This window comes from Dromaius novaehollandiae, unplaced genomic scaffold (assembly GCF_036370855.1).
Source record: "Dromaius novaehollandiae isolate bDroNov1 unplaced genomic scaffold, bDroNov1.hap1 HAP1_SCAFFOLD_166, whole genome shotgun sequence".
Lineage (NCBI taxonomy): Eukaryota > Metazoa > Chordata > Aves > Casuariiformes > Dromaiidae > Dromaius > Dromaius novaehollandiae.
This window is the reverse complement of record NW_026991349.1, coordinates 34,864-47,295: the sequence shown is the minus strand read 5'-3', so window position 1 is coordinate 47,295 and position 12,432 is coordinate 34,864. Positions and strand designations below refer to the sequence as shown.

Genomic DNA, 12,432 nt, shown 5'->3' with positions numbered 1-12,432 from the left:
CCCCGGGACGCTCCCAGCCGCCGGGACCCCCGGCACATGCGGGACCCGCAGCCTGCAGCGCGCCTCCCCCGGCCTCGCTCACCTCCTCCGCGGGGCGGCCGCCGGGCTGGGCCCGAAGGGCCGTGCTCCGTGGCAGCTCCGCTGCCCAGCTCCTGCCCCAGCGCCAGCTCCCCCCAACTGCAGCCCCAGCCCCCAAATGTGGGCCTGCCCTTGCCATCAGCCCCACCTGGGGCCTGTCCTGCCACCCAGCTCCCCCTGGCATTCATCCCAGCCCCAGGGCCCGCAGCTGTGGGCCTGCAGGAACTGGGCAGGGGGCCTGGCCATCAGCCCCTTCAGGGACAGCTGGGGCTGCCAGGGCAGCAGAGGCACCCCCACTCTCCTGACAGCAGCTTGCTGAGAGCTGAAGGGAGAGCCCTGCCTGGGGTGTAGAGTGCGGAAAGGGGAGTATGCGGAGCACAAGAGAACAAATCGAGAGCTCTGGGTGCAACACAAGTCAAGAAAAAAAAAAAAAAAAAAAAAAAAAAAGAACAACGATAGAGCAAACAGAGTGACTCGGGGGGCACCAAAAGGAGGGCCCTGGGGCACACCCAGAAGCACCCAGAAAACTCCAGGACAGGAGAAAAAGCTAAACAGAGACCTCTGCGGCGTGCCGCAAAACACACACGGGGCCACGGGGCGCACCGAAAGGCACGCAGAGGGCTCGGGGGCAACCCAGAATGTGAACTGAGGGGTCCTGAGGGCATCAGAGGGCAAGTGCAGGGCTCTGGGGCAGACCAAAATACAGAGGAAGGGCCTTGGCGCACACCAGAGGGGTCACCAGGCACGCCGCAGGGCTCAACGCGGCTGACAGGATGGCGCCTGCAGGCTGCCCCAGGCACACGAGCGACACTGCGGAGTGCCAAAAGCAAATCCGGGAGCGGTTCGGGGACCTCACGCAGCCCTGGAGGGGCTCTGGCAGCCCTCGCGATGAGGGGAAACACCCCCAAGAGCCCCGAGGGTCCAGGCAACGCAAGGGAAATTCCCCGCAGCTCTGGGAACAGCACCGGGCACCCTGGCAAGCGCAGGCACTCCCAAGTACATGGGACTCGGGGACCAGCTCCCAGCCCCGGACACAATGCATAACCTCCTGCCTCAGGCATCGTGTTCAGGCAAACCGCCCCGGAGCTCGGCACCAGCGTGCCTCCCCTTACCTACGATATCCAAAGAGTCACCGCCGCACCAGCGTCTGTCCGTACGTCTGTCCGTCGGGGAAGGGTCAGCTCCTGCCCCTGCCCTCGACTTGGCAGGTGTCCGAGTAGCCTCCCCCCAGTGCTTTTTCCTTCAGGGCTAGGATTCAGCTCGGAGAGCTGAGAGGAAAATGCCTGATCCCGCCTGCCTGCACTTCTGCCCCAACCCAGGCCAGAGCCCCTCAGGTTACTTAGTCCTCAGCGCTGCCTCGGGGAGGCCAAAATAACTGCTAACGGTCATTAGCCATACTTACCCTAGTTACCCGTGCCAGAACGCCTCCTCCTGTAGCAGTTCCTGGTGATATTGAGGGGCCGCTGCATTCTGGCTTCCTTGTTTCATCCCGTCCCTTCGGTATTAACCGCAAGCAAACGCTCGTCCGTCTCTTCTCCTCGTCAGCATTTGCTGTCCTTGGTTCCATCTCTGTAAGGAAGCGATAAACTCGCGTTTTACTTCCAGTGAAACGCTTAGGTTTATGCATGATCTTTTTCTCTTTACCCTGTTTTCTTTTTCCCCCTTTTTTTTCTTTTTTTCTTCTTCTTTTCCTTAAGGGAAAGGTCTTAATACGGCACTTTGCACCATACGTTGCAGGGTAAACGGTCTGGAAACGTTACACACAGCAATTAGGGCTAGGTTATTAGGCAGGCGGGCACGCCGCCTAATACCTTCCTAACGCCATCTTCCACGAAACCTTACTTTTATTCCGCTTCAGTGTTATTGTTACTGTTCGCAAACCCTCGTATGCATGCGCTTAACCGACAACTCTCTCGGTCTTTAACTACGTGGAGGAACGACAGCCCTCGATTTGCCTGTCTCCCTTTCAAACCTATTACCTTTTTGAGACTGCTCCTAGCTTCCTCTTACTCTTGCATGCTGGCCTCACAGGCGATGACCAAAACGAACAACTGCATCGCTAGGTCTAGCCCCCTCTCTTCAAGATGTGCCCCTTCGCGGCTTACGTTTCTTGGTCTCTTCAACTTCAGCCGTGGCAATTAATCTAAAAAAGTAAGTATGACATCTATTCCTTTCCGTAGCTGCGTGTACGATAACAAAACAAAAGAGAAACAGCCAAAGCAAAGCTAAGGCAGATACAGGGAACAGCAGCCACAGGGCAGGAACGGGTTACTCAGTCCTCAGCGCTGCCTCGGGGAGGCCGAAATAACTGCTAACGGTCATTAGCCATACTTACCCTAGTTACCCGTGCCAGAACGCCTCCTCCTGTAGCAGTTCCTGGTGATATCGAGGGGCCGCTGCATTCTGGCTTCCTTGTTTCATCCCGTCCCTTCGGTATTAACCGCAAGCAAACGCTCGTCCGTCTCTTCTCCTCGTCAGCATTTGCTGTCCTTGGTTCCATCTCTGTAAGGAAGCGATAAACTCGCGTTTTACTTTCAGTGAAACGCTTAGGTTTATGCATGATCTTTTTCTCTTTACCCTGTTTTCTTTTTCCCCCTTTTTTTTCTTTTTTTCTTCTTCTTTTCCTTAAGGGAAAGGTCTTAATACGGCACTTTGCACCATACGTTGCAGGGTAAACGGTCTGGAAACGTTACACACAGCAATTAGGGCTAGGTTATTAGGCAGGCGGGCACGTCGCCTAATACCTTCCTAACGCCATCTTCCACGAAACCTTACTTTTATTCCGCTTCAGTGTTATTGTTACTGTTCGCAAACCCTCGTATGCATGCGCTTAACCGACAACTCTCTCGGTCTTTAACTACGTGGAGGAACGACAGCCCTCGATTTGCCTGTCTCCCTTTCAGACCTATTACCTTTTTGAGACTGCTCCTAGCTTCCTCTTACTCTTGCATGCTGGCCTCACAGGCGACGACCAAAACGAACAACTGCATCGCTAGGTCTAGCCCCCTCTCTTCAAGATGTGCCCCTTCGCGGCTTACGTTTCTTGGTCTCTTCAACTTCAGCCGTGGCAATTAATCTAAAAAAGTAAGTATGACATCTATTCCTTTCCGTAGCTGCGTGTACGATAACAAAACAAAAGAGAAACAGCCAAAGCAAAGCTAAGGCAGATACAGGGAACAGCAGCCACAGGGCAGGAACGGGTTACTCAGTCCTCAGCGCTGCCTCGGGGAGGCCGAAATAACTGCTAACGGTCATTAGCCATACTTACCCTAGTTACCCGTGCCAGAACGCCTCCTCCTGTAGCAGTTCCTGGTGATATCGAGGGGCCGCTGCATTCTGGCTTCCTTGTTTCATCCCGTCCCTTCGGTATTAACCGCAAGCAAACGCTCGTCCGTCTCTTCTCCTCGTCAGCATTTGCTGTCCTTGGTTCCATCTCTGTAAGGAAGCGATAAACTCGCGTTTTACTTCCAGTGAAACGCTTAGGTTTATGCATGATCTTTTTCTCTTTACCCTGTTTTCTTTTTCCCCCTTTTTTTTCTTTTTTTCTTCTTCTTTTCCTTAAGGGAAAGGTCTTAATACGGCACTTTGCACCATACGTTGCAGGGTAAACGGTCTGGAAACGTTACACACAGCAATTAGGGCTAGGTTATTAGGCAGGCGGGCACGTCGCCTAATACCTTCCTAACGCCATCTTCCACGAAACCTTACTTTTATTCCGCTTCAGTGTTATTGTTACTGTTCGCAAACCCTCGTATGCATGCGCTTAACCGACAACTCTCTCGGTCTTTAACTACGTGGAGGAACGACAGCCCTCGATTTGCCTGTCTCCCTTTCAGACCTATTACCTTTTTGAGACTGCTCCTAGCTTCCTCTTACTCTTGCATGCTGGCCTCACAGGCGACGACCAAAACGAACAACTGCATCGCTAGGTCTAGCCCCCTCTCTTCAAGATGTGCCCCTTCGCGGCTTACGTTTCTTGGTCTCTTCAACTTCAGCCGTGGCAATTAATCTAAAAAAGTAAGTATGACATCTATTCCTTTCCGTAGCTGCGTGTACGATAACAAAACAAAAGAGAAACAGCCAAAGCAAAGCTAAGGCAGATACAGGGAACAGCAGCCACAGGGCAGGAACGGGTTACTCAGTCCTCAGCGCTGCCTCGGGGAGGCCGAAATAACTGCTAACGGTCATTAGCCATACTTACCCTAGTTACCCGTGTCAGAACGCCTCCTCCTGTAGCAGTTCCTGGTGATATCGAGGGGCCGCTGCATTCTGGCTTCCTTGTTTCATCCCGTCCCTTCGGTATTAACCGCAAGCAAACGCTCGTCCGTCTCTTCTCCTCGTCAGCATTTGCTGTCCTTGGTTCCACCTCTGTAAGGAAGCGATAAACTCGCGTTTTACTTCCAGTGAAACGCTTAGGTTTATGCATGATCTTTTTCTCTTTACCCTGTTTTCTTTTTCCCCCTTTTTTTTCTTTTTTTCTTCTTCTTTTCCTTAAGGGAAAGGTCTTAATACGGCACTTTGCACCATACGTTGCAGGGTAAACGGTCTGGAAACGTTACACACAGCAATTAGGGCTAGGTTATTAGGCAGGCGGGCACGTCGCCTAATACCTTCCTAACGCCATCTTCCACGAAACCTTACTTTTATTCCGCTTCAGTGTTATTGTTACTGTTCGCAAACCCTCGTATGCATGCGCTTAACCGACAACTCTCTCGGTCTTTAACTACGTGGAGGAACGACAGCCCTCGATTTGCCTGTCTCCCTTTCAGACCTATTACCTTTTTGAGACTGCTCCTAGCTTCCTCTTACTCTTGCATGCTGGCCTCACAGGCGACGACCAAAACGAACAACTGCATCGCTAGGTCTAGCCCCCTCTCTTCAAGATGTGCCCCTTCGCGGCTTACGTTTCTTGGTCTCTTCAACTTCAGCCGTGGCAATTAATCTAAAAAAGTAAGTATGACATCTATTCCTTTCCGTAGCTGCGTGTACGATAACAAAACAAAAGAGAAACAGCCAAAGCAAAGCTAAGGCAGATACAGGGAACAGCAGCCACAGGGCAGGAACGGGTTACTCAGTCCTCAGCGCTGCCTCGGGGAGGCCGAAATAACTGCTAACGGTCATTAGCCATACTTACCCTAGTTACCCGTGTCAGAACGCCTCCTCCTGTAGCAGTTCCTGGTGATATCGAGGGGCCGCTGCATTCTGGCTTCCTTGTTTCATCCCGTCCCTTCGGTATTAACCGCAAGCAAACGCTCGTCCGTCTCTTCTCCTCGTCAGCATTTGCTGTCCTTGGTTCCACCTCTGTAAGGAAGCGATAAACTCGCGTTTTACTTCCAGTGAAACGCTTAGGTTTATGCATGATCTTTTTCTCTTTACCCTGTTTTCTTTTTCCCCCTTTTTTTTCTTTTTTTCTTCTTCTTTTCCTTAAGGGAAAGGTCTTAATACGGCACTTTGCACCATACGTTGCAGGGTAAACGGTCTGGAAACGTTACACACAGCAATTAGGGCTAGGTTATTAGGCAGGCGGGCACGTCGCCTAATACCTTCCTAACGCCATCTTCCACGAAACCTTACTTTTATTCCGCTTCAGTGTTATTGTTACTGTTCGCAAACCCTCGTATGCATGCGCTTAACCGACAACTCTCTCGGTCTTTAACTACGTGGAGGAACGACAGCCCTCGATTTGCCTGTCTCCCTTTCAGACCTATTACCTTTTTGAGACTGCTCCTAGCTTCCTCTTACTCTTGCATGCTGGCCTCACAGGCGACGACCAAAATGAACCACCGGATCCCCAGGTCTTGCTGCTTCTCTTCGAGATGTCCCCCTTCGGTGGGCTACCCTGCCAAACAAACCAAAAAGACTGCCGAGGCCGCGAGGGTACCAGATTTTCAGACCGCTTCTCCGAGGCTTTCGGGGTGACTGACGTCACCGCTTCGCTTCACGTTACTCACAGCTACCTTCGTCTATTACTTAGGGCTAAACCTGTTTCTGTTTGCAGAGGGGCTTGTTGCTTGTTTAAACTTGACATATAGTCCATAACCTGCTCTGCATGCTCCCTAGTCCCTTCTGCTTTTGCAACACTTGTGGTAATTCAAGGCGGTAATTAAGAGTCCCCATTGCCCCATAGGCTGGAGCGAGACATTGCTGCTGCTCTGAGGAGGTGCCTAAAAGCCACGCTGTTTTCGCTAGCATCACTGGGGCTTCCCAGAGCCCATCGGTGTTCTCTTTGGCTCTTCCCGAGCCTTTTAGGTTTTTTAGGCTATTCCTTAGCCCTCCATTTTAGGGCAATGTTCTCCTTAAGCACTGCGCACAGCACGATTATCCCAGATCAGCCACATCGTGCACACACAGAGGCTTCTGAGAGGCGGCTCAGAAGAAAAGAGAGAAAAGTCTCTTTGTCATCCGCACATTCACCCGTCAACACTCTTCACCAGGAAGTGCTGTAAGTTCCTGTTTCTCTAAAGCGGGACTGAGTCGAGGCGGAGACGCAGATCGCACCCCATCTTTGTTAGAACGCCTCACTGCTGCGGGCACTGGGTCTGGCAGCAGTTTGAGGAATGTTTGGGGCCTTGCACAGAGTGCAGGGGAAGGTCTGGAGTCAGTGACAACATTGCGGCAGGGCTCGGAGGCATTTTGGGGCCTGTGGGGGTGTTGGGGCAGGATTTGTGGGTGGTTTAATGGCTCTGGGGGGGCTGGTTGCAGGAAGGGTGGGACTCTGCGGGGCCCTCAGGGCAGGGGTGCCATCCCAGATGCGTAGTGAGCACACAGGGGTGCCCTACGTGGCTCTCAGCTCGGCGGGAGCAGCCACCGGTCTCCCACCCCACCAGACAGGGGAGCGGGGCGGGGGGGGGGGGGAGGAGAGGAGGTGGAGGGATCTATGAGCTCGCAGAGAACGCCAGAGGAGGCAGCAGGGAACTCCCCAAGGACCCCGCGTCCCAGACGAGAGGAGGCATCAGGCTGCCGTGCCGCTGCTAGAGACATCCAGACCCCCGCGCAGACACCCCCCACACACTCCTCCAGGCTGCGTCCGCAGGGGCGAGCGCACGCCCCGGCCCGCGCTGGGGAGGAACCGGGGCCCTACAGGCGACACACGCAAAAGGGAGAGTCAGAGCCGCGCTCCGGCAGACCCGGCGCCGCGCAGACCCGGCGCGGCGCGGCGCGGCCCCCGGCCCGACTCCCCCCCCCCGCCCCGCCGCCTCCACGCAGCGACGGCCCCGGCTGGCAGGACACAGCCCGACACCCGCGGCCACCCGAAGGCGCACGCTCGCCTCACCTCGCCTCACCGCGGCCCCCACATGCTCGACTCCAGCCCGCCTCTGCCCTCGCCCGCCGCCGTCCAGCGAAAACACCCGCCCTGCTCGCCGCCATCTTGCCCGCCGCCGCACCGCGCGTGCGCCGGCCGCCCAGGGCTCGCGCCGCCGCACCGCGCGTGCGCCGGCCGCCCAGGGCTCGCGCCGCCGCACCGCGCGTGCGCCGGCCGCCCAGGGCTCGCGCCGCCGCACCGCGCGTGCGCCGGCCGCCCAGGGCTCGCGCCGCCGCACCGCGCGTGCGCCGGCCGCCCAGGGCTCGCGCCGCCGCACCGCGCGTGCGCCGGCCGCCCAGGGCTCGCGCCGCCGCACCGCGCGTGCGCCGGCCGCCCAGGGCTCGCGCCGCCGCACCGCGCGTGCGCCGGCCGCCCAGGGCTCGCGCCGCCGCACCGCGCGTGCGCCGGCCGCCCAGGGCTCGCGCCGCCGCACCGCGCGTGCGCCGGCCGCCCAGGGCTCGCGCCGCCGCACCGCGCGTGCGCCGGCCGCCCAGGGCTCGCGCCGCCGCACCGCGCGTGCGCCGGCCGCCCAGGGCTCGCGCCGCCGCACCGCGCGTGCGCCGGCCGCCCAGGGCTCGCGCCGCCGCACCGCGCGTGCGCCGGCCGCCCAGGGCTCGCGCCGCCGCACCGCGCGTGCGCCGGCCAAGGACCGCGCGAGAGGGGCGGGGGGAGCGCGAGGGGCGGGGGGAGCGGAGCGCGAGGGGCGGGGGGAGCGGAGCGCGAGGGGCGGGGGGAGCGGAGCGCGAGGGGCGGGGGGAGCGGAGCGCGAGGGGCGGGGGGAGCGGAGCGCGAGGGGCGGGGGGAGCGCAGCGCGAGGGGCGGGGGGAGCGCAGCGCGAGGGGCGGGGGGAGCGCAGCGCGAGGGGCGGGGGGAGCGCAGCGCCAGGGGCGGGGGGAGCGCAGCGCCAGGGGCGGGGGAGCGCAGCGCGAGGGGCGGGGGGAGCGCAGCGCGAGGCAGCCCAGACCCGCAATGGCCCCACCCTCGCGTGGTCGCAGCGCCGCGCTGCAGCCGGCCGGCTCCCGCGCGCCAACCGCAGCCCGCCGCGCCACCCCGGCGCTCAGGCCGAGCAGCGAGCGCCCCGAGGCTGCTCTGCCCGCGCCCAAGAGAGCGGCGGGGATCAGCGAGCAGGCGCTGGGGCTGCCCCGGGGAGAGAGCGCCGCGGAGCAGCTCCGAGACGGCACTGCCCGTCCCCGCGCCCCCAGGAAGCACCGAGAAGGAAAAGCCCTCTCGGGAAAAGCGCTCCCGGTCCGTGAGCACCGGGCAGGGGGCACGAGCGCGGCCCCTGCGCTTACCCGTCCCCGAGAGAGCGCAGAGTAGCGGCCAACGCGGCGACCGGCAGCGCGCGCGTGTGCGCCGGCTGCCCGCAACGGTCTCCGTACGCAGCGGTGGCCGCCGGCGGCTGCAGTGCTGCCTTGTCGACACGCGAGGGCAGCCGTGAGCGCGCCGGAACGCAATGCGCATGCGCGCCCCCCCTCCCGCGTGCAGTGCCGCCTTTCAGACACGCGAGGGCAGCAAGGAGCAGGGCGCAGCGCTTTCCTGCCCCCCTTGCAAAATACTCGCTAGGCAAAAGTGGCTTGGGCTCCTCCCGAACGCTTACCTGGCTTCATTACTACAGCTATTAGGAACCGAAGTGCATAGCCTTCTAGCAAAGGGAACGACCGTCTTTTCAGAACTTCCCGCGACTCCCCAGAATTGTCACTGCCTTGCATCAGCAGCCAGCTTCTTCCAACCCAGCCGCAAGAAACATTTTGCCTTCCCAGCAGAACTTTCTGCTCCCTGGGGGGTCCAAAGGAAACCCGTCACTCACTACTGTCTGTCAAAACGTACCGGAAGCCCTCAAATACAGGACAAGACGCCTTCTCTAAGGAAGCTGACTACTAGGTCTGCTTCACGGCAGCTTCTCCCCAGTATCAGGGCCCACTCAATAAACAAAATAGGACGAGAAATGTCTTAATCTGCTCCAAGTGCTTTCGTATAAGAGAACAACATCAAAACGAGGTATTATTGCATTTAGCCTCCACTACACGTGCTACCCCAGCGCCACGGACTTGCTTTAAAGCATCAGTGACGTACGCGGTCTGGCAGTAATTAATATTCACAGAATGAATATGCACTCGATCGAGTACGGGTGTTCATAAAAAGCTTTGCCAGTGCGTCGCTAGGTAACAAACCTAGACAAGCAGCTATTTGCCCTGATCCTTCGGCTTACATTTCTTCTGCCGGATGTAGTCAAACGTACCTGAACACAGTGGCCTTGCGAGGCAGTGACACGGTGTCCGTGGGGTGGCTGTTCCAGGGTCTCTCGGGCTGTTCCAGGGTCCTCGGACAGCAACGGTGCTGGTCGACTTTCCCTTGCGCTGCACAGCAGGACAGCTCCGCACCGTGCCCTCCCAGCACCGCTACTCCTCCCAGCAGCTGCCTAACCGGCCCCAATCCTGAGCAAAGCTACGACCCCCAGGAGCCCGCAGCACCCCTCCTACTCTTCCCGCCCTCCCCATTTCCAAGAGGGACAGCCCCAGCCCCCGGGGACAACCCTGCCTGGTCACGCTGCTGTCCGAAAAGCGGATTCGTTGCCCGCTGTGCACTAAGCCAATAATGACACGCTCAGGAGAGACATTTGCTTATTTATTTCAGAGTTGTGCAAGCCTGGCTGCTCGGTGTTTTCCCCACAAATCAAGCGCAACTTCCCCCCCCCGCCCCGGCTTTCCAAGTAGCATTTATACAAGTTGCAAGGTTTGCAACTTTCCCTCTTACACCGGTTGGTTAGTGATTTACATACAATTCTAATATTGCTTACACACCATTTTAAAACTACGCATGCTCAGGGGAGGGGTCTTCACCCGGGCACAGGTCTTTCTGACCTATGGGCGTGATTTTCTTGTATTATAATGAGGACAGTTCAGTTCGGGGATACCTCGAATTCCTTTGCTAAATCGGCAACGTCTACATAGAAAACAAAACATTTTGATTTACTATTTCTTTAAGGCTTTAGCACTTCTAGCATGGCCTTGATTAAAGAATTATTTCCTCCCAGGAAATGGGGGGGGGGGGGGGGTGTTCCTCCTCATCTGCCTAGTTTAAACAGCAGGAACACTCTTTCTGAGCTTCCAAGGTTGTCTTGCAACACCATCGGAGATGGAAAACACTTCCTGCCCTGTACCGGGGAAAAACAGGGGCATTCCACTGTCCCCCGTGACCTGTGGGGACTCAGGCGTGAGTGACACACGTCCAGTAAGGAACAGACCCAGCGGGCACTACAGCTCCTGGCCTGCCACGCGGCCACCCGCTGGGAACCCCGCTGGCAGGGACCTGCCGCCGCCGCCCCCCCCGCGGGGCCACCTCGAGAGGCGCAGCATGGTCACCCAGTAGCCCCGCCTGAGAAGACTACACCTCCCAGCATACCGTGCACGCGAGAAGGGCGGCCCGGAAGCCCAGTGCCGGAAGACTACTGCTCCCGGCATGCCATGCCAAGCAACATGGCCGCCCGGAAGCCCAGTGCCGGAAGACTACCGCTCCCAGCATGCCGCGCTCAGAACAAACATGCCCCACCGGAAGCCCAGTGCCGGAAGACTACTGCTCCCGGCATGCCGCGCCGAAAGCTACGGCTCCCCGCAGTCCCGCACCCCAACTCCCGCCCCCCACCCGCAGCGCTGGGGCACCTTTGACCCTCGGCACATTCCGTTCCTTTCCGTCCCGCCCCCCTTCCCCTTCCCCCCTGTCCCCCCGGAAACGGCCGCAGAGCCCCGAGCGCGGCCCCGCCGGCCCCACCACCGGCCCGGGGCTCCCCCGACACCCCCGCGACCGGCCCCGCCTCAGCTCCGACACTGCCCCCGCCCCTCCACGACCCTCCTCCCCCCGCTCCCCGACACGCTCCCGAGCTGACACAGGAGACCCCCCCCCCCCGCCCCGCGCTCCTCCGACCGCGCAGTAAACCGCACCACAGCCCCGGCGCACCCCCTTCCTCCCCCCGCCTCCGTGGCCCCGGGACGCTCCCAGCCGCCGGGACCCCCGGCACATGCGGGACCCGCAGCCTGCAGCGCGCCTCCCCCGGCCTCGCTCACCTCCTCCGCGGGGCGGCCGCCGGGCTGGGCCCGAAGGGCCGTGCTCCGTGGCAGCTCCGCTGCCCAGCTCCTGCCCCAGCGCCAGCTCCCCCCAACTGCAGCCCCAGCCCCCAAATGTGGGCCTGCCCTTGCCATCAGCCCCACCTGGGGCCTGTCCTGCCACCCAGCTCCCCCTGGCATTCATCCCAGCCCCAGGGCCCGCAGCTGTGGGCCTGCAGGAACTGGGCAGGGGGCCTGGCCATCAGCCCCTTCAGGGACAGCTGGGGCTGCCAGGGCAGCAGAGGCACCCCCACTCTCCTGACAGCAGCTTGCTGAGAGCTGAAGGGAGAGCCCTGCCTGGGGTGTAGAGTGCGGAAAGGGGAGTATGCGGAGCACAAGAGAACAAATCGAGAGCTCTGGGTGCAACACAAGTCAAGAAAAAAAAAAAAAAAAAAAAAAAAAAAAGAACAACGATAGAGCAAACAGAGTGACTCGGGGGGCACCAAAAGGAGGGCCCTGGGGCACACCCAGAAGCACCCAGAAAACTCCAGGACAGGAGAAAAAGCTAAACAGAGACCTCTGCGGCGTGCCGCAAAACACACACGGGGCCACGGGGCGCACCGAAAGGCACGCAGAGGGCTCGGGGGCAACCCAGAATGTGAACTGAGGGGTCCTGAGGGCATCAGAGGGCAAGTGCAGGGCTCTGGGGCAGACCAAAATACAGAGGAAGGGCCTTGGCGCACACCAGAGGGGTCACCAGGCACGCCGCAGGGCTCAACGCGGCTGACAGGATGGCGCCTGCAGGCTGCCCCAGGCACACGAGCGACACTGCGGAGTGCCAAAAGCAAATCCGGGAGCGGTTCGGGGACCTCACGCAGCCCTGGAGGGGCTCTGGCAGCCCTCGCGATGAGGGGAAACACCCCCAAGAGCCCCGAGGGTCCAGGCAACGCAAGGGAAATTCCCCGCAGCTCTGGGAACAGCACCGGGCACCCTGGCAAGCGCAGGCACTCC

General features: G+C 59.5%; 2 long non-coding RNA genes across 2 annotated transcripts; both read right to left on the bottom strand.

Annotated features, from left to right (window-relative positions):
• Positions 1–1,011: 1,011 nt before the first annotated feature.
• Positions 1,012–2,708, bottom strand: LOC135325976 (uncharacterized). The gene is made up of 3 exons (XR_010386676.1): positions 2,414–2,708; positions 2,058–2,221; positions 1,012–1,647 (listed from the first exon to the last, which is right to left on the bottom strand). It is a non-coding gene; the product is annotated as an uncharacterized LOC135325976 (long non-coding RNA).
• Positions 2,709–3,352: 644 nt separating this feature from the next.
• LOC135325979 (uncharacterized) lies at positions 3,353–5,906 on the bottom strand. The gene is made up of 6 exons (XR_010386679.1): positions 5,790–5,906; positions 5,213–5,379; positions 4,857–5,020; positions 4,280–4,446; positions 3,924–4,087; positions 3,353–3,513 (listed from the first exon to the last, which is right to left on the bottom strand). It is a non-coding gene; the product is annotated as an uncharacterized LOC135325979 (long non-coding RNA).
• Between the last annotated feature and the right edge of the window lie 6,526 nt (positions 5,907–12,432).